We start from the raw sequence: 20,816 nt of genomic DNA, 5'->3' as shown, positions 1-20,816 counted from the left end.
GAAGAGTTAGTTCCATGGTTGTACTGTATCTTAGACCTGTTTGCCTCTTTGTAAGAGTCTTCTGTTGGATTAGTGGGTCAGTGCTTCTCTCTGGAGGCCTCCAATAGACTGGGGGCAATTGATGTATTTCTCTGACACATAGTCAATTGAAACCTAAGGAATCAACTGACTTGGTGCTTCGCCCTCCACACGCATGTACATAAATTAGCTCTCTCAGATCAATAGGTCTTCACTCCACTATATGTAGTGGCAAGGACAACCGCAAAGCCCTCTATCGGCTGTTTGTGTTCCCATCTGTTCCTTATGTAGTCTATTAGGCTGGATGAGTATTACTTCATAAGACTGTTATTTTTGGATCAGAGGCATCAGAAGATTTATTCCAGGGGAGGACAGTGCTCTGACCCCACTCATCAGGGAATTAATGGCATAGTTGGAAGGCGGGGATTGATTCATTAGATAAATGGCAATCAGTCAGCAGCTAATGCATATTGACATGGCGAAAGGTTTCGTAACCGTTTGATTAACGGCTTCATTTCTGAGCTGTATTTACAGTCTTGTGTGCTTAAGTACTGAACCGCTGATGTAACTTATGGACTGGCGATCATGACAGATTACACCCAGAGCAATACAAAGACTCAGCTGTTTTTATACAGCTCTTTTTTTGGGCCCACCGCTTTCAAAGAGTATTGTTTGAAACACTATGGAAATGTTGTGTGTTTCTTTGTGTGTGTGTGTGTGCGTTTGTGTGTGGATGGATCATTTTTTTCTACTAATGATGTTGGAAAGAATGGAGAGTAGATGGAGAACAGGCAAAATCATATCCAGCAAAAAGGTGTGAAGAGGTAGACAAATCCTGGTCCAGGCACCAGGTTTGTTAAAACAACTTTAAACACTTTAGATGTGACTTTTCTGTGTGATTTAATCCCTGTTCCTCTCCTACTGTTTGATCTGCAGAACAGAGCACTCTGAGAGATTAGAGAGAGGTGGTCCTCTCCCACCTAGTTTGGCTACAGCCTTGTTATTTCGGCTTAAATTGATCTCTGTGCCTGCCTTATTTGGCTGTGACTCACGAAAGATTCCTGTTGCCTGTAAAACCTCAGAAACAAACCCCAGTGCCAAAGAGGATAATGATTAAACCGGCGAATTTTCATTTCCACCCCAGGATGGTTTTTTCTCCTTCTTCTCTTTTTTTCTAGATTTGTTTGTGTGCTGCAATGCTGAATAATAAAGCTTAATTCTGCACCTCATTTCTTTATGCTACAATTAATCTTCCTTTGGAGAAGGAAGTCCTGCCCTGTCAAGGCTTAACACGCATAATGAAAATGACCTAACAAGCCCTACAGGCTCATTAGCATAATTTCTCCTACTTGCTAATTGCTTTAGCTTCTGTCTGTTTCACTCTGAGGCAGCTAGGCTAATCTCAAGGAGATTCCAAAAACTCACAGGCATGACCATACATCCTACAATTTATCTGTCTGTCTTGAGTTGGAGAGGGGAGACATTACTATTTACCAAATCCCTCTTTAGGTCAGGGCATATACCTAACCCCACGATTTGAATGTAGTTGGCCGCTGTTTTGTTTATGTCAGGAATTTGAGGATAAAATGGTGTTCGACGTTATGGAAACCAAGCGACCACACCATCTGTAATCATACCAATACTTTCCTCATGAAGAATGATAGACATAGATCCAGGGCAAATTCAAATGGACACATCTGTGCTACTGGGTAAGATGCCATTTTGTGATTTGACAGCTAGGCTATCATTGTATGTCCGACTTTAGTGGAAATGGGAAAATACTTCTCAATAACAGCAGTCAAACACATGGAATCACATTAATCAACCATCACTCAAACAGCCATACACATACATCATACAGCAAACTGAAAGACTTGCAGAAACTCTTCCAGATGTGAAGAATGAAACAGACTGCATTAAGTACTGCAGTGCATCTCCTCCTCATGGACTGCACCAGATTTGCAAATTCTTGCTGTGAGATGTTACCCCACTCTTCCACTAAGTCACCTGCAAGTTTCCAGACATTTATGGGAGGAATGGCCCTAGCCCTCACCCTCCGATCCAACAGGTCCCAGACGTGCTCAATGAGATTGAGATCCGGGCTCTTCGCTGGCCATGGCAGAACACTGACATTCCTGTCTTGCAGGAAATCACACACAGAATGAGCAGTATGGCTGGTGGCATTGTCATGCTGGAGGGTCATGTCAGGGTGAGCCTGCAGGAAGGGTACCACATGAGGGAGGAAGATGTCTTCCTTGTAACACACAGCGTTGAGATTGCCTGCAATGACAACAAGCTCAGTCCGATGATGCTGTGACACACCGCCCCAGACCATGACGGACCCTCCACCTCCAAATTGATCCCGCTCCAGAGTACAGGCCTCGGTGTAACGCTCATTCCTTCAACGATAAACGCGAATCTGATCATCACCCCTGGTGAGACAAAACTGCGACTCGTCAGTGAAGAGTACTTTTTGCCAGTCCTGTCTGGTCCAGCGACGGTGGGTTTGTGCCCATAGGCGACGTTGTTGCCGTTGATGTCTGGTGAGGACCTGCCTTACAACAGGCCTACAAGCCCTCAGTCCAGCCTCTCTCAGCCTATTGCGGACAGTCTGAGCACTGATGGAAGGATTGTGTGTTCCTGGTGTAACTCAGGCAGTTGTTTTTGCCATCCAGTACCTGTCCCGCAGGTGTGATGTTCTGATGTACTGATCCTGTGCAGGTGTTGTTACACGTAGTCTGCCACAGCGAGGACGATCAGTTGTCTGTCCTGTCTCCCTGTAGCACTGTCTTAAACGTCTCACAGTACGGACATTGCAATTTATTGCCCTGGCCACATCTGCAGTCCTCATGCCTCCTTGCAGCATGCCTAAGGCACGTTCACGCAGATGAGCAGGGACCCTGGGCATCTTTCTTTTGGTGTTTTTCAGAGTCAGTAGAAAGGCCTCTTTAGTGTCCTACATTTTCATAACTGTGACCTTAATTGCCTACCGTCTGTAAGCTGTTAGTGTCTTAACGACCGTTCCACAGGTGCATGTTCATTAATTGTTTATGGTTCATTGAACAAGCATGGGAAACAGTGTTTAAAACATTTACAATGAAGATCTGTGAAGTTATTTGGATTTTTACGAATGATCTTTGAAAGACATGGTCCTGAAAAAGGGACGTTTTTTTTGCTGAGTTTATATGGGAAGGGGCGATATTTCTTTACCAGATCTTGGCATCCTCTTCAGTCTTGGTTTTGTGATGAACCCCATTTGAACCCCATTTCTGCGCCCCACAGATGAAGCTCCTCTATGTAAGCTGTGGCCGTCTGCCTCTCTCTGTATTTCAGGCCAGCTCGCTCTTTTTGTGGCTAAGGGTCCTGGATTTGGGATTTGGCTCTGCATCTGTCCACATGCGGGGAGAGGAATTTGGAAGTGGAGTATGCGTGGGCATTATTCTGGCAGCTGGTTGGCATGTGTGGTAGCTGGCAGAGACAGGCAGTGCCCCCCTCTTCTCCCAAGGCCAGAGGCTCTACTGCCACTGAGATGACCCAAAGCTAGACCATTCTCATCCTTTATCCCATTCAATACCTCTGCAAAGCACACACTGTGTGGTTTTAGGTCTTCCTACTGGATTACCGTTTGACAAGCTTTTACTATATTATACCACAACATTTATTGAAACATCTTGAATCTAATTGGTTAGAAATCCTATTCTTTAGTCCAGTCAGTGGAAGCAGACTATAGCCCAGTTAAAACGTAGAGCTATAAATACAGAGTATGTGTGTCCATTTTGTGTTCTGGACGAGCTGCTGTCATTTGTTGTTGGCGCTGTAGTGGCTGTGTGTAGCATGCTGATGGTGTGTGTGGCTGTGTGTGTGCAGGTGTGTGTATGTGTAGTGGGTGTGTGTTTGTGTGGAAGCGTAGCCGGTGTCACATGCAGTGTGCACAGACACACAGGGCTGCATTAATAACTATGTGCCCCACGGTATCGCCGCCAGGTACCAGCATAGACAGGTGACCCTAGAGATGGGTTACTGCGGAAACGGAGCGATAATCTAGATTTTGGAAACAGGGCTGGCATGTCATCATCCCCCAATACCCCATCCCCCAACTCTGACATCCCCTTCTCCTCTCCTCTATCCCCCTTCTCCTTTCCACCATCACCCTCTCCTCCATCCACCCCTCTCCTCTCTTCTCTTCTATCCCCTCTCCTGTTTCCCTCTCCTCTCTGTCAGGGTCGGCAGGTAGCCTAGTGGTTAAGAGCGTTGGGCCAGTAACTGTTCTGCCCTTGACCAAGGCAGTTAACCCCCGACAGCGGATTATGGCAGCCCCCCGCACTTCTCTGATTCAGAGGGGTTGGGTTAAATGTGGAAGACACACACAACTGACTAGGTCTCCTCTCCTCCAGGGACTGCTGCCAGCTCCACATATAATCCCACTGTTCCCCTGAGAACTATGAGCCATGTTACTCTCTCCCACTATCAAACTTCTACTCTCAGTCTGAACCATGTGAAATATCTCCATGTTAAGGATATGACTCTATATCTAATGCTTATAATCCCCCCAATACACTGAGTGTACAAAACATTAGGAACACTTTCTTAATATTGAGTTGCACCCCCTTTTGCCCTCAGAACAGTCTCAGTTCATCAGGGCATGGAATCTACAAGGTGTTGAAAGTGTTCCACGGGGATGCTGGCCCATGTTGACTCCAATGCTTCCCACAGTTGTGTCAAGTTGGCTGGATGTCCTTTGGGTGGTGGACCATTCTTGATACACATGGGAAACTGAGCAGCGTTGAAGTTCTTGACACACTCAAACCGGTGCATCTGGCACCTACTACCATACCCCGTTCAAAGGCACTTACATCTTTTGTCCTCCCCATTCACCCTCTGAATGGCACACATACACAATCCATGTCTCAAATGTCTCAAGGCTTAAAAATCCTTCTTTAACCTGTCTCCTCCCCTTCATCTAAACTGATTGAATTTGGTCAGTCTATGTCATAGAAAGAGCAGGTGTTCCTAATGTTTTGTACACTCAGTGTACGTAATGTCATTTGAACTCAGGACAGAATTCACTAATTTGAATATCTATTTGACTGTCTGCATAACATTTGTATCCTACATACTGATGATATCGGTTGTAAGGTCCCATGTGTATAACAACAAAACCCGCCAGTGTATGGGTTTTGAGAAGGTCATCAACAAATTGTCCTCATCCTCCCTCTCCTTTCTTCATCCTCTCTCTCCTTTCCTCATCCTCCCTCTCCTTTCCTCATCCTTCCTCTCCTTTCCTCATCCTCCCTCTCCTTTCCTCATCCTCCCTCTCCTTTCCTTATCCTCCCTCCCTCTCCTTTCCTCATCCTCCCTCTCCTTTCCTCATCCTCCCTTCCTTTCCTTTCCTCAACCTCCTGCTCCTTTCCTCATGCTAACTCTCCTTTCCTCATTCCTTCCTCTCCTTTCCTCATCCTCCCTCTCCTTTCCTCATCCTCCCTCTCCTTTCCTCATCTTCCCACTCCTTTCCTCATGCTCTCTCCTTTCCTCATCCTCCCTCCCTCTCCTTTCCTCATCCTTCCTCTCCTTTCCTCATCCTCCCTCTCCTTTCCTCATCCTCCCTCTCCTTTCCTCATCCCCCCTCTCCTTTCCTCATGCTAACTCTCCTTTCCTCATCCTCCCTCTCCTTTCCTCATCCTCCCACTCCTTTCCTCATCCTCCCACTCCTTTCCTCATCCTCCCTCTCCTTTCCTCCTTCTCTCCTCATCCCCCCTCTCCTTTCCTCATCCTCTCCTTTCCTCATCTTCTCGCTCCTTTCCTCATCCTCCCTCTCCTTTCCTCATCCTCCCACTCCTTTCCTCATCCTCCCTCACCTTTCCTCATCCTCCCTCTCCTTTTTCATCCTCCCTGTCATTTTCTCATCATCCTTCTCTTTTTCAATATTTCTCTGTCTTTTGAGTATTTCTGGGAGTGACGTTGCATCTGTAATGAGATGACGGTCTCAGCCCTGCTCAACTCCAGTCAGTGTCACGAGCCATCATTAGATCAGTTACCCACAGTGCACTGCTCCCAGCCATGTGCTGCTCTGGCTACCCACCCTGATTAAACACCGCGACAGTGGCAGATCTCTATCCTGAAGTTCCTTCCTCCCTCCGCCTGCCACAGTTACTGTAGATCCAACACTGACGAGTGCTCAGAGAGAGGCGGGTAGCGGGAAAGAGAGAGAGAGAGAAGGAAAAGAAGAAAGAGAGAGGGAGAGGGAGAGAGAAAGAGGGACAGGGAAGAAGATATATATTTATATATATATATAGAAATAGTATAGAAAAGTTAACAAAAATATATAAAACAAGGAATAAATGCACAGTGAATAACGATAACTTGTCTATACACAGAGAAAGTAAGAGAGCTAGTGAGAGAGAGAAAGAAAGTCAGAGGATGGATGAAAGAAACGCTGGAGAAAAAGGAACGATTGACATTGCCATGTCTATGGAGTAAGTGAAGAGTTTATTTCCAAAATGCTATATCCACCAATTTTTCACATTTGTGTATTTCATCAGAAATGATTACTTATGGGTACAATCATGTAGGTAAAATATTTATGTTCTCAGATATTTTATTCATAGATTTTAGATGTGTATTAAAATGTGTTTTTTGGAATGTTTGGAATGTTTGTATCCTGTATATTTGACTGTGATAGGTGGATGTCTCACCTAGCTATCTTAAGATCAAAGTCGCTCTGGATAAGAGCATCTGCTAAACGACTTACACTACCGTTCAAAAGTTTGGGATCACTTAGAAATGTCATTGTTCTTGTAAGAAAAGCAATTTGTCCATTAAAATAACATCACATTGATCAGAAATACAGTGTAGACCTTGTTAATGTTGTAAATGACTATTGTAGCTGGAAACGGCAGATTCTTTAATGGAATATCTACATAAGTGTAGAGAGGCCCATTATCAGCAAACATCACTCCTGTGTTCCAATGGCACGTTTTGTTAGCTAATCCAAGTTTATAATTTTAAAAGGCTAATTGATCCTTAGAAAACCCTTTTGCAATTATGTTAGTACAGCTGAAAACTGTTGTCCTGATTAAAGAAACAATAAAACTGGTCTTCTTTAGACAAGTTGAGTATCTGGAACATCAGCATTTGTGGGTTCGATTACAGGCTCAAAATGGCCAGAAACAAAGAACTTTCTTCTGAAACTCGTCAGTCAATTCTTGTTCTGAGAAATTAAGGCTATTCCATGCGATACATTTCCAAGAAACTGAAGATCTCGTACAACGCTGTGTACTATTCCCTTCACAGAACAGCGCAAACTGGCTCTAACCAGAAAAGAAATAGGAGTGGGAGGCCCCGGTGCACAACTGAGCAAGAGGACAAATACATTAGTGTGTCTAGTTTGAGAAACAGACGCCTCACAAGTCCTCAACTGGCAGCTTCATTAAATAGTACCTGCAAAACACCGGTCTCAACGTCAACAGTGAAGAGGTAACCCCGGGATACTGGCCTTCTAGGCAGAGTTCCTCTGTCCAGTGTCTGTGTTCTTTTATCCATCTTAATCTTTTATTTTTATTGGCCAGTCTGAGATATGGCTTTTTCTTTGCAACTCTGCCTAGAAGGCAAGCATCCCGGAGTTGCCTCTTCACTGTTGACGTTGACACTGGTGGTTTGCGGGTACTATTTAATGAAGATATAGATCTGATGTTACAGTACTGATTCTTTTTTGTTGTTGTAAATATTGATGTTACAAATGTATAATTTGTACAGTTCTTTATAAAAATGTAGCAATTTGTTACATTTGACTGTGTAAAATCTACTGCAGCAGTACTACTTATTTCTCTATCCAGATATATAGCATTTTTGACTGTGTAAAATCTACTGCAGCAGTACTACTTATTTCTCTGGCCAGATATATAGCATTTCTGACTGTGTAAAATCTACTGCAGCAGTACTACTTATTTCTCTGGCCAGATATATAGCATTTCTGACTGTGTAAAATCTACTGCAGCAGTACTACTTATTTCTCTGGCCAGATATATAGCATTTCTGACTGTGTAAAATCTACTGCAGCAGTACTACTTATTTCTCTGGCCAGATATATAGCGTTTTGCAAAAACACTATTTTTCTCTCTGAAGTGAACCCATCAAGTGATAGGTTTCAAACAAATATATATTGGTAATTGAAAAACCCCATGCCACGATTAGATACTGAAAAAACACACCAATCTCTTTCATAAGTTCTTTAATCAATAAAAGCTAATTTACCAACATTTCTGAAAATGTATATATGGTGTTTTGCAAAGAAACTCTTCAAGTATATTTCAAGGCTACAGCCAGCATCATAACAGGACACAGCTTTATAACAGAGAGAGAGACAGTGGCAGGTAAAGCGATTCACCTTTCCTGCTCTGCAGAATGACCTCAATGTATTGATGCAATCAAAGCCAGCTCAGTACAATCTTGAATCCTATTCCATTTGCTTTGACTTTAATCTAGACAGTATATATACTAACCTTTGTTGAAGGTCATTGTAAACAGCAAGACACGTGTTATGCCGATCATCTTAGACGTTATTGAAATTTCAAACATGTTCAAATTCCATGTTTGGTATTTTAAACATTACACTGAAATTGCTGCTCGTATCATTTTACATATATTTTAGCCACATCCTGTATAACCAATGCTCATTATAAACATACATATTAAACTGTACCGCTCAGAGAGCCCTTGGAGCAGATTCCTTTTTTTGCTCATTATCTATCGTTGCTGGGGAAACCACCAGATTCAGTTGAGTGTTTAAGGCTATTATTTCTCCTGATGCTGTGTCTTAGTCACACCACGCTGGATTCTGCTAGTTAAGCACTCTGGTTCTGCACACGCACGCACGCACGCACGCACGCACACACACACACACACACACACACACACACACACACTGTATAGCTCTCTGCTCTGCTCTGAGGCTTCATGTCTGTAGTCTGCAGCAGACCCTATTCAAGGCTGGCCTGGGCAGCATTTGTATGCCTGACAGAGTGGGGCTCTTTTTAATTGGAATAGCTCCTCTTAAAGACTTAAAAACTAATTTATGTTCCTGAGAGCTGAGATCAAATGGTACGCAGGAGGGAGGAGGGGGGTGAGAGGGGGTGGAGGGGGAAGAGTGGGGGAGGGCGAAGGAGATGGGGGGGGATCACAGGGGTCGGCTATATGTCAAGTCCACTGGGTTGGAGAAGGGAGGCTAAACCCCCATCTCTTTATCACTGTAGTACTGTAACCACATTGGACCTCAGAAACCAACATCTCACTACACCCACACTATGAGTGTGGCACCCCCTTTACTGCACTGCACTGTCAGGACTAATCTCACTCACATCATCTGAACAGTTGGAACTCACACAGGGTTTATGGTAAGAATGAGCTATATAGATAACACAGATTTTGATATCAAACTAATCTAGTTCTCACACAATAATACACGTTCAAGTGGTCACTCTCATCAGTACCCACAATGTTCTCTCAGAATTACCCATGATGCAATGTTTTATTGTTCAGGGATGTAATGTTGCTGTGAGCCATGGGTGAGTCAGGTATAAACCTGCAGCTGCTCAGGCATGCACACACACACATGTACATAAACACACATGCATGTACAAAGAGAGCTCAAAAACAAGGCCTCTGGGCTACCTTCCTCCTCTTCAAAACAAAAAGACATCAAGACAGCCAAAGGGAATCTGATGGAATGGTCTCCCTTTGAGTCTTCTCTTACTTTGACTGAAAGGGCCTCTCATCAGACAGCTGCTCACAGGGCTTCTGTAGGTGTTGTAGAGCAGAGAAATTCTTCTTCTATTCAATCCCTTACTTCCAGGATTATAGGCAGGGCCTGGAGGACATTTTCTTAGTTGTATGAATGAAATATATTCAATACAAGGTCACAGTCATGTTAGAATACAGGATCGGGTGATGAGCCACCATGATAAACATCATGCAAAATTCAATAAGAAAAGATAATACCACAGTCCTAGCTTTCAATGGATATTATCCAATTCACATTTATTCTGGCAATAATACCAAGAATGTGTAAAGAAGTGCCGCAATTTACTGTTAGGCTCACAATGACTGACTCACAACAGCTGGAGGGTTAGAACAGACTGTCTATTCAAAATCCTCATCCAAATCCCCTAACAACACATCTCACGTACACCAAGCTAACATTACACTTATATTAGACCTCTGTTGTGTAAATGAAAGTTCACTTAGAAAATAACACTACCCTATGGACTGTGGCCAAGCAGATGACCTGTCCAATTCAACATTTGGTTACATTTTGATGGGTAATGTAGTCTTGGATGACTAGTTTAATTCCACATTGGTATAGTTCTTAAACATAATGTATAATGGTCCTGTCATATTGTCCTGAGGGTCAAATAAGGGATGGGGTCATTTAAGGGTCAGAGTTCAGAGTTAATGAAATGGCCCCAGTGCTCCCTCCTTGCAGTCAGTGTCCTCTTATTAAAGAGAGAAAATCAATTAGGCAGATTAACTATTTAGTCACATTCCAGGATCCTATTCATTAGGCACCAAACGGAAGAAAACGGACTAATATGGGGAAGGATCACCATAACAGGTCCAATCAGAAACGCTTGTTTTTGTTTTCCGTTTCAAAATGTTTTGTGACAATGTGTCCTAATGAAAAGGACCAGGTGTCCAATCTGCCCCGTGGGTCCTGTCTGCACTGGGGTGGGGTGGGGGAAAGAATGGGGAAGGAGGCTCTAGCAGAAATGAAGAGAGACAATAAAACAGACAGACAGCAAGAATGTGAAGCAGCTTGATCTTGAGACTCTTCTTCTTTTTACAAGATGGGATTTTCACGGAACATGAAAGCAAACTCACTCAGCAACAGTCAAAGTACCTGAAGGTATAACAACCAAAGCTTACCTCTCTTAAATAAATCTTAGAAAGGAACAAACCGGTTTTCTTCCTTTTTCTTCCAGTTGCTGCTGCTGCTTTTAGACTGTACTCCTCCAGTGGGAGTGTGACAGTGCAGTGAAGTGAAAAGGTTTTGCTCAGCCTGCGGCGATTCCTCATGGTAGCAACCTGATGGCAGGCGACGGTGATCCGCTAGACTCTGTGAGTGTGTGTGTGTGTGTGTGAGCGCCTGCGCGCATTGCTGCAGCCTCTGGGAGACAAGTCTCTAGTTAGGTGTGAGATGTGAGATCTGTTCAGTGTGGATTACAGGAGAGCAAAGAAGTGAGAGACGTGGAGTATAAAACCATAGATTTTGTTATTTTCAGAAAGGACCCTGAGAGGAGCTTAAATTAGCAGCTGTGTGATGTAATGTGTTTTTGACCAACAGCCAACAACATTTTACATCTATTTGTGGGCACAGCTAATAATACAACAACTGCTGCTTGGAGGGTTTTATGAGCTTCATCTATGAGTAATTCCTGGATCTCTGTGCAGTCAAGAGAGACACAGTTGTGTTTCTATGATATTTGTCCACCACACACTGTTCACCTCAAGACAAAACAAGCCATAGGAAGGATCAAAGAACTCCCCTGAGAGGACAGATAATCCTGCCAGTCCTGGGGTAATTCACACACCCGTTCTGACCTCTGCTCTCCCCGGCTAATTACTATTATTAGAAATATCTGCTGTTTTTCAATCAGTTTCCCTGTTCCCTGTTTTATAGTCATAAAGCCTGATGACTCTCCTCATGAGTTTGGCCATTAAGGAGAAGAGAAATGGACTAGATAATCAGGGTAGAGGAGGTCTGTGTGTGTGTGTGTGTGTGTGTGTGTGTGTGTGTGTGTGTGTGTGTGTGTGTGTGTGTGTGTGTGTGTGTGTGTGTGTGTGTGTGTGTGTGTGTGTGTGTGTGTGCCTGGGTGCTTGTGTCTGTGTGTGCACTAGGTAGGGTGAGACTATCAGGTCCCTAATGGAGAAACCCTGCTGGGGGGAGGTACTTGTCGTCTGGAAGAGGGTAGTGAGAGGGAGCACAGACCCACATTACAAGCCCAAATGGCTCTATTGTCAACACGCAGTGGAAAAACTGCCCATGCTAGATTAGATAACCTAGGGCCCTCAACAACAACAATGAGGTTTTGTGTGTGTGAGTGTGTGTGTGTGTGTGTGTGTGTGTGTGTGTGTGTGTGTGTGTGTGTGCGTGTGTGCGTGCGCCCGCGCGTGCGTGTGCGTGTGTGTGTGTGTGTGTGTGTGTGTGTGTGTGTGTGTGAAAGAGAGAGAGAGAGTGAGAGAGAGAGAGAGAGAGAGAGAGAGAGAGAGAGAGAGAGAGAGAGAGAGAGAGAGAGAGAGAGAGAGAGAGAGAGAGAGAGAGAGAGAGAGAGAGAGAGAGAGAGAGAGAGAATAAAAGAAAGGGAGAAAGTTGGCAAAGAAAGAGCGGGAGAAAGACTGGGTGAGAGGCAATGACATTAAATGTGTGGCTGAAAACAGATGATTTCCTATTTAACACTCCATTGAGTTCCCCCATTATTCTGGGTCCTGGCTGGAGCCATGATGGTGGCAGTAGTTTCCCCCTGGTTCACAATAACAGCCATCTGCAGCCACACACTGCTGCTTCAATTTCCCCACAATGGAGCCACTGAGAATATCAGACATGCTGCAGTACACTGGAGTGTGCGTGTACACTGGAGTGTGTGTCTATGTTTGTGTGTAGGTGTGTATCTGTGTGTGTGCACAGTACCCTGCCCGACAGACTAACAGCAATCAACAGCCCACCCATCACCATCTCAGTAATAGAGAGAATGGGTTCAATAGGCGACATTGTCAACAGATGTTTTCTGTGGAAATGATCTTGCAGTGAAAATTGGAGGGACTTTTCATTTTCTAGTATGACAGAATAGCATCCAGTAATGGAGGAATAGAGGGAGAGAGGGGAAGAGGAATACAGGGGAAGAGGAATAGAGGGAGAGAGGGGAAGAGGAATAGAGGGAGAGAGGGGAAGAGGGAGAGAGGGAGAGAGGGGAAGAGGGAGAGAGGGAGAGAGGGGAAGAGGAATAGAGGGAGAGAGGGGAAGAGGGAGAGAGGGAGAGAGGGGAAGAGGGAGAGAGGGAGAGAGGGGAAGAGGAATAGAGGGAGAGAGGGGAAGAGGGAGAGAGGGAGAGAGGGGAAGAGGGAGAGAGGGAGAGAGGGGAAGAGGGAGAGAGGGAGAGAGGGGAAGAGGGAGAGAGGGGAAGAGGAATAGAGGGAGAGAGGGGAAGAGGAATAGAGGGAGAGAGGGGAAGAGGAATAGAGGGAGAGAGGGGAAGAGGGAGAGAGGGAGAGAGGGGAAGAGGGAGAGAGGGAGAGAGGGGAAGAGGGAGAGAGGGAGAGAGGGGAAGAGGGAGAGGGGAAGAGGAATAGAGGGAGAGAGAGGAAGAGGGAGAGAAGGAGAGAAGGAGAGGGGGAGAGAGGGAGAGAGCTTTTCACATTCCCTTCACACACATTGTGTCTGATTCTGGTGTGCGGTAACAGGCTGTAATGGTGGACCAGAATTGAATGATTTGTTTTTCCTGTTTAATAAAACCCATAGACCCAGAAATAAATATTAACAGATACCAGGTAGCAGGTTTAATGTGTGCACAAGTCTTAGTAGTGCTATCACAGTCAAGGAAGGGGAAACACACATCCATCAGTGTGCTTGGGCGCGTGAGCTTGTGAGAGGATGGAAAAGGAGAGAGAAAGAGTAAGAGAAAGAGAGATAGAAAGAGCAAGAGAGCGATGGAGGGGCAGAGAGAGAGATGACGGGAGTGAAAGGAGAGAGAGAAATAGGGATAGCCAGATGGAGAGATGGTGGGAGACGGGGGAATGTGACACTGAGACCGTGTGGAGGATAATGAGACACAGTGGCAGCCTGGGCCTCGGTATGCTTTAGGACTGTTTGCCAAACAATGAGGCCCTGCAAACCCAATTAAAGGGGAGATTTCCCCCAGGAAGAAAGAAAATGTGAAATTATCCCTGCTTGTTAAACCTGTCACTTAATTTCAATCAAATTATTACTTATGATCCCAGGGACCTCTCGGCTAATTGTTTTTTTTCTCTCTCTCTCTCTGTTTAGGTTTTAGTGACAGGAAGAGGCTGTTCTGTGTCTGGTGAATGGGTTTATCATAGATATCAGAGCATTTACTATTAGATGTGTGTCTGACTTCAGATGCATAATTTCTCTACTGTGGCTTACAGACAATATTCTAAACTGTGAACCTTTTTTACAGTGGCAGTGTCAGCAGTAGGGGCTATATTTAGATGGTTGTACTTTGTATTTCTCAATGGCGGATTATCGAGGTCCACATTTTTTTTTGCATGCGTTTCTTTTTCATGTGTCTTTTCTGTTGGTTATTGTGATGTCTGCCAAAGCTACATTATGCTGTTAACAGACAGACAAAGGACTTTAATGTTCCATTGGATTATCACAGTCACATTGTGTTGATATACACAGACTGTAGTGGCCTTGTGCTCCACAGAGAGCAACGAGAAGTAAGTAAGTAAGCTATCCAAAGACAGACAGAGGTTCTAAGGTAATTGACTACAGTGACATAGAGCTGCTATCCATAGACAGACAGAGGTTCTAAGGTGGTTGACTACAGTGACATAGAGCTGCTATCCAAAGACAGACAGAGGTTCTAAGGTGGTTGACTATCCATAGACAGACAGAGGTTCTAAGGTAGTTGACTACAGTGACATAGAGCGGCTATCCATAGACAGACAGAGGTTCTAAGGTGGTTGACTACAGTGACATAGAGCTGCTATCCAAAGACAGACAGAGGTTCTAAGGTGGTTGACTATCCATAGACAGACAGAGGTTCTAAGGTAGTTGACTACAGTGACATAGAGCGGCTATCCATAGACAGACAGAGGTTCTAAGGTGGTTGACTACAGTGACATAGAGCTGCTATCCATAGACAGACAGAGGTTCTAAGGTGGTTGACTACAGTGACATAGAGCTGCTATCCATAGACAGACAGAGGTTCTAAGGTAGTTGACTACAGTGACATAGAGCGGCTATCCATAGACAGACAGAGGTTCTAAGGTGGTTGACTACAGTGACATAGAGCTGCTATCCATAGACAGACAGAGGTTCTAAGGTAGTTGACTACAATGACATAGAGCGGCTATCCATAGACAGACAGAGGTTCTAAGGTAGTTGACTACAGTGACATAGAGCGGCTATCCATAGACAGACAGAGGTTCTAAGGTAATTGACTACAGTGACATAGAGCTGCTATCCATAGACAGACAGAGGTTCTAAGGTAATTGACTACAGTGACATAGAGTGGCTATCCATAGACAGACAGAGGTTCTAAGGTGGTTGACTACACTGACATAGAGCTGCTATCCATAGACAGACAGAGGTTCTAAGGTAGTTGACTACAGTGACATAGAGCTGCTATCCATAGACAGACAGAGGTTCTAAGGTAATTGACTACAGTGACATAGAGCTGCTATCCATAGACAGACAGAGGTTCTAAGGTAATTGACTACAGTGACATAGAGCGGCTATCCATAGACAGACAGAGGTTCTAAGGTAGTTGACTACAGTGACATAGAGCTGCTATCCAAAGACAGACAGAGGTTCTAAGGTAATTGACTACAGTGACATAGAGCTGCTATCCATAGACAGACAGAGGTTCTAAGGTAATTGACTACAGTGACATAGAGCGGCTATCCATAGACAGACAGAGGTTCTAAGGTAGTTGACTACAGTGACATAGAGCTGCTATCCATAGACAGACAGAGGTTCTAAGGTAGTTGACTACAGTGACATAGAGCGGCTATCCATAGACAGACAGAGGTTCTAAGGTAATTGACTACAGTGACATAGAGCTGCTATCCATAGACAGACAGAGGTTCTAAGGTGGTTGACTACACTGACATAGAGCTGCTATCCATAGACAGACAGAGGTTCTAAGGTAGTTGACTACAGTGACATAGAGCTGCTATCCATAGACAGACAGAGGTTCTAAGGTAGTTGACTACAGTGACATAGAGCGGCTATCCATAGACAGACAGAGGTTCTAAGGTAGTTGACTACAGTGACATAGAGCGGCTATCCATAGACAGACAGAGGTTCTAAGGTGGTTGACTACACTGACATAGAGCGGCTATCCATAGACAGACAGAGGTTCTAAGGTAGTTGACTACAGTGACATAGAGTGGCTATCCATAGACAGACAGAGGTTCTAAGGTAATTGACTACAGTGACATAGAGCTGCTATCCATAGACAGACAGAGGTTCTAAGGTAGTTGACTACAGTGACATAGAGCGGCTATCCATAGACAGACAGAGGTTCTAAGGTAGTTGACTACAGTGACATAGAGCGGCTATCCATAGACAGACAGAGGTTCTAAGGTAGTTGACTACAGTGGCATAGAGCTGCTATCCATAGACAGACAGAGGTTCTAAGGTGGTTGACTACACTGACATAGAGCTGCTATCCATAGACAGACAGAGGTTCTAAGGTAGTTGACTACAGTGACATAGAGTGGCTATCCATAGACAGACAGAGGTTCTAAGGTAGTTGACTACAGTGACATAGAGTGGCTATCCATAGACAGACAGAGGTTCTAAGGTGGTTGACTACACTGACATAGAGCTGCTATCCATAGACAGACAGAGGTTCTAAGGTAGTTGACTACAGTGACATAGAGTGGCTATCCATAGACAGACAGAGGTTCTAAGGTGGTTGACTACACTGACATAGAGCTGCTATCCATAGACAGACAGAGGTTCTAAGGTAGTTGACTACAGTGACATAGAGCGGCTATCCATAGACAGACAGAGGTTCTAAGGTAGTTGACTACAGTGGCATAGAGTGGCTATCCATAGACAGACAGAGGTTCTAAGGTAATTGACTACAGTGGCATAGAGTGGCTATCCATAGACAGACAGAGGTTCTAAGGTAGTTGACTACAGTGACATAGAGCGGCTATCCATAGACAGACAGAGGTTCTAAGGTAGTTGACTACAGTGACATAGAGCGGCTATCCATAGACAGACAGAGGTTCTAAGGTAGTTGACTACAGTGGCATAGAGCTGCTATCCATAGACAGACAGAGGTTCTAAGGTAGTTGACTACAGTGACATAGAGTGGCTATCCATAGACAGACAGAGGTTCTAAGGTGGTTGACTACACTGACATAGAGCTGCTATCCATAGACAGACAGAGGTTCTAAGGTAGTTGACTACAGTGACATAGAGCGGCTATCCATAGACAGACAGAGGTTCTAAGGTAGTTGACTACAGTGACATAGAGCTGCTATCCATAGACAGACAGAGGTTCTAAGTTGGTTGACTACAGTGGCATAGAGCTGCTATCCATAGACAGACAGAGGTTCTAAGGTGGTTGACTACAGTGACATAGAGCTGCTATCCATAGACAGACAGAGGTTCTAAGGTAGTTGACTACAGTGACATAGAGCTGCTATCCATAGACAGAGAGAGGTTCTAAGGTAGTTGACTACAGTGACATAGAGCTGCTATCCATAGACAGACAGAGGTTCTAAGGTAGTTGACTACAGTGACATAGAGCTGCTATCCATAGACAGACGGAGGTTCTAAGGTGGTTGACTACACTGACATAGAGCTGCTATCCATAGACAGACAGAGGGTTTTAAGGCTTTAGGGTTGTTGACTCCAGGCCTGGAGATCAGAGTGAAGTCAACTTACCACCATTACAACCAGGAATACGAATTTCCCAAAGCGGATCCTTTTTTCGCACCACCACCCAGGGAATTTGATCTGATTCCAGGGGCCAACCTAAAACAACGTCGCCGCAGAAGAGGTAGACGGAGCGGCCTTCTGGTCAGTCTTCGGAGGCACGCACACCACCCACCTCTTCCAAGTATATTACTCGCTAATGTCCAGTCTCTAGATAACAAGGTAGACGAAATTAGGGCAAGGGTTGCTTTCCAGAGAGACATCAGGGATTGTAACATACTCTGTTTCATGGAAACATGGCTCTCTCTAGATATGTTGCCGGTACAGCCACCAGTATTCTTTATTCTCTCTGAGAAGAAGAAGGCAGGTGTGTATGCTTCATGATTAACAACTCATGGTGTAATCATAACAATATACAGGAACTCAAGTCCTTTTGTTCACCTGACCTAGAATTCCTCACAATCAAATGCCGACTGTATTATCTCCCAAGATAATTCTCGCCGGTTATTGTCACAGTCGTGTATATCCCCCCTCAAGCTGCATTTATGGTAGCTGGGGATTTTAACAAAGCAAATTTGAGAACAAGGCTACCTAAATTCTTGTTGTGGAATTGTTAGATTACAAGCATTTCGCTATACTCGCAATAATGTCTGCTAACCATGTGTATGTGACTAATACAATGTGATTTGATTGTATCACTAATGAAAGGCTTCTGTGATTACATATGGAGGAAGAAGAGCAGATCAGTTACTGTGAATGAGCGCTGCTTTGCTATTGAGGGGAAGGCCTTCCTGAAAGTCACACAGAGCTACGCTCCAGCAGTAAATCAACCCTATAACTATTGCAGAGGGAAAAGGAGTCTCGTCTTGAATTGACTTCCTCCATGACAGTTTGGAGAGATGAGTTCACACATACTGTATACACTAGATGCACACACGCACACACACACACACTGCCCATGGAATACGAGAATGCAAGGCTTATTGTGTACATTATTTAAACTTATTGTAGAAACACAATCACTATTTAAACTTACTATAGTAACACAAAAAACCTTGTATTCATCGGGAAACAGATGCAAGTCTACAGATCAATTCAAATCAAATCACATTTTATTTATCACCTGCTTCATCAACAACAGGTGTGGAGTAAAAGTGAAATACAATGCAAAAATGTATTAAAAAAAATGAAATGAGGAATAAATACACAGTAAATAATGAATAACAAAAACGCGTAAAAATAGCATGGCTATGTACAGGGAGTACCAGTACTGAGTCAATGTGCAGGGGTATGAGGTAATAACATGGCTATATACAGGGAGTACCAGTACTGAGTCAATGTGCAGTGGTACGAGGTAATTGAGGTACAGTAGCTATGTACATATAGTGGGGGTAAAGAGACTAGGCAACAGGATTGTGAAAGTGTGTGTGTGTGTGTGTGTGTGAGTGTTTGTGTGGGGTCAGTATGAATGTGTGCACATGTTATACAGTTGAAGTCGGAAGTTTACATACACCTTATACAAATACATTTAAACTCAGTTTTTCACAATTCCTGACATTTAATCCTAATAAAATTCCCTGTCTTAGGTCAGTCAGGATCACCACTTTATTTTAAGAATGTGAAATGTCAGAATAATAGTAGAGAGAATTATTTATTTCAGCTTTTATTTCTTTCATCACATTCCCAGTGGGTCAGAAGTTTACATACACTCAATTAGTATTTGGTAGCATTGCCTTTAAATTGTTTAACTTGGGTCAAATGTTTCGGGTAGCCTTCCACAAGCTTCCCACAATAAGTTGGGTGAATTTTGGCCCATTCCTCCTGACAGAGCTAGTGTAACTGAGTCAGGTTTGTAGACCTCCTTGCTCATACACACTTTTTCAGTTCTGCGTACAAATGTTCTACAGGATTGTGGTCAGGGCTTTGTGATGGCCACTCCAATACCTTGACTTTGTTGTCCTTCAGCCATTTTGCCACAACTTTGGTAGTATGCTTGGGGTCATTGTCCATTTGGAAGACCCATTTGCGACAAAGCTTTAACTTCCTGACTGATATCTTGGGATGTTGCTTCAATATATCCACATCATTTTCCTGCCTCATGATTCCATCTATTTTGTGAAGTGCACCAGTCCCTCCTTCAGCAAAGCACCCCCACAACATGATGCTGTCACCCCCATGCTTCACGGTTGGGATGGAGTTCTTCGGATTGCAAGCCTCCCCCTTTTTCCTCCAAACATAACGATGGTCATTATGGCCAAACAGTTCTTTTTTTGTTTCATCAGACCAGAGGACATTTTCCAAAAAGTATGATCTTTGTCCCCATGTGCAATTGCAAACCGTAGTCTGGCTTTTGTATGGCGGCTTTGGAGCAGTGGCTTCTTCCTTGCTGAGCGGCATTTCAGGTTATGTCAATATAGGACTCGTTTTACTGTGGATATAGACACTTTTGTACCTGTTTCCTCCAGCATCTTCCCAAGGTCCTTTGCTGTTGCCTTGGGATTGATTTGCACTTTTCGCACCAAAGTGCGTTCTTCTCTAGGAGACAGAAAGCATCTCCTTCCTGAGCGGTATGACGACTGCGTGGTCCCATGGTGTTTATACTTGCGTAGTACTGTTTGTACAGATGAATGTGGTACCTTCAGGCATTTGGAAATTGCTCCCAAGGATGAACCAGATTTGGGGAGGTCTACAATTTGTTTTCTGAGGTCTTGGCTGATTTATTTTGATTTTCCCATGATGTGATTGAAGGTAGGTCTTGAAATACATCCACAGGTGTACCTCCAATTGACACAAATTATGTCAATTAGCCTATCAGAAGCTTCTAAAGCCATGACATAATTTTCTGAAATTTCCAAGCTGTTTAAAGGCACAGTCAACTTAGTGTATGTAAACTTCTGACCCACTGGAATTGTGATACAGTGAATTATAAGTGAAATAATCTGTCTGTGAACATTTGTTGGAAAAATTACTTGTGTCATGAATAAGGTAGATGTCCTAACCGACTTGCCAAAACTATAGTTAACAAGAAATTTGTGGTGTGGTTGAAAAACGAGTTTTAATGTCTCCAACCTAAGTGTATGTAAACTTCCGACTTCAACTGTATGTGTGTGGGCGTTAGTAATGTGTGTGTCTGTTCGTAGGGGTGTCAGTGTAAGGAATGTGTGAGTGT

The 20,816-nt window shown here is 43.9% G+C and overlaps 1 protein-coding gene across 1 annotated transcript in view; it reads left to right on the top strand.

Moving 5' to 3' along the window:
- The window catches only part of LOC115176636 (glutamate receptor ionotropic, kainate 2), a 190,598-nt gene that overhangs the window by 117,433 nt on the left and 52,349 nt on the right, over window positions 1-20,816 (top strand). The window lies entirely within an intron of this gene.

The sequence above is a fragment of the Salmo trutta genome, chromosome 37 (assembly GCF_901001165.1).
Source record: "Salmo trutta chromosome 37, fSalTru1.1, whole genome shotgun sequence".
Taxonomy (NCBI): domain Eukaryota; kingdom Metazoa; phylum Chordata; class Actinopteri; order Salmoniformes; family Salmonidae; genus Salmo; species Salmo trutta.
The sequence above is the reverse complement of the archived record's forward strand: the minus strand, read 5'-3'. Positions and strand labels throughout refer to the sequence as shown.